Source organism: Aplysia californica, unplaced genomic scaffold (genome assembly GCF_000002075.1).
Source record: "Aplysia californica isolate F4 #8 unplaced genomic scaffold, AplCal3.0 scaffold01826, whole genome shotgun sequence".
Taxonomy (NCBI): domain Eukaryota; kingdom Metazoa; phylum Mollusca; class Gastropoda; order Aplysiida; family Aplysiidae; genus Aplysia; species Aplysia californica.
The window spans coordinates 30600-31642 of record NW_004799096.1 but is presented as its reverse complement, the minus strand read 5'-3'; positions in this window follow the sequence as shown (position 1 = coordinate 31642).

Below are 1043 nucleotides of genomic sequence, written 5' to 3'. Positions count from 1 at the left end.
AGGAGGGGAGATAAGGACGATAGATGTTTGATAGGAAAGAAGAAGCAAACCACACCAGAGCACCCACCAACCACCCACTATCCAAGGGAAAAAACAATAAGAAGAAACAAACATGAAAAAGAGGTTGAGGAATTAATGAACAAAAAAAAATTTGCTTAGGACCCAAATAAGTGAGAATGAAAAGGCTCAGTGCGTAAACAAATGAACTTATAATTGTCTACGTAAAAATTTAGACAAATAATTGAACAAACAAACTAATATATAGATCTAAATGAATTCGTTATGGTGGTTACGTTACCTTAGAACTTCAAAAATCTACCGGAACTTTTTTGGGACGTTTTGTGTTGCTAAGACCACGAGTTCAGAAATCAATGTTCAGTCTACTCTATCAAAATCATAAGATTATTCGGAGTCGTTATCAAGATATTCAAAGAATTGCATTCGAAATATAAAAATTGACACTTTGTGAATTTTAAAAAAATGCTCAACGTCAATTTTCTCAGAACTAGGTAGCCTGGTGAGCAGATAGAACATTGTAATTCTATAGTTGAGAACTGTTGCAGAGGTGGCGTCGGTAGCCTAGTGGTTAGGCTACCGGACTCGTAATCTTGAGATTGCGGGTTCGGGGGTTCGAGCCTTAGCTCGGTCTGACGATGTGTCCTTGGGAAAGACACTTTATACGAATGTCCCTTCTGGTTCTGTCCTTTCGGAGATGGACGTTAAACTCGGAGGCCCCGCCTCTTAAATAACATAATAGTGTTGATAGGGGCGTTAAACCTATACCATTTCACCATTTTCAATGTTGCTGATTGTGACCACTTTAATTTTGTAAATGCAGCCAAAATATCAAGTCACGTCTCCGATTTCCCCACTCTCGGACACAACATGAACATGAAGGAAGAAACGGGCAAAGTTTATCACTTCTTGGCGTGATCTCGCAGGATGCTTGGAGCAAAACTATTGGCGATCTTTTGACACAGACGGACGTGAGCAGAATACTGATGTGTGTGTGTGTGTGTGTGTGTGTGTGTGTGTGTGTGTGT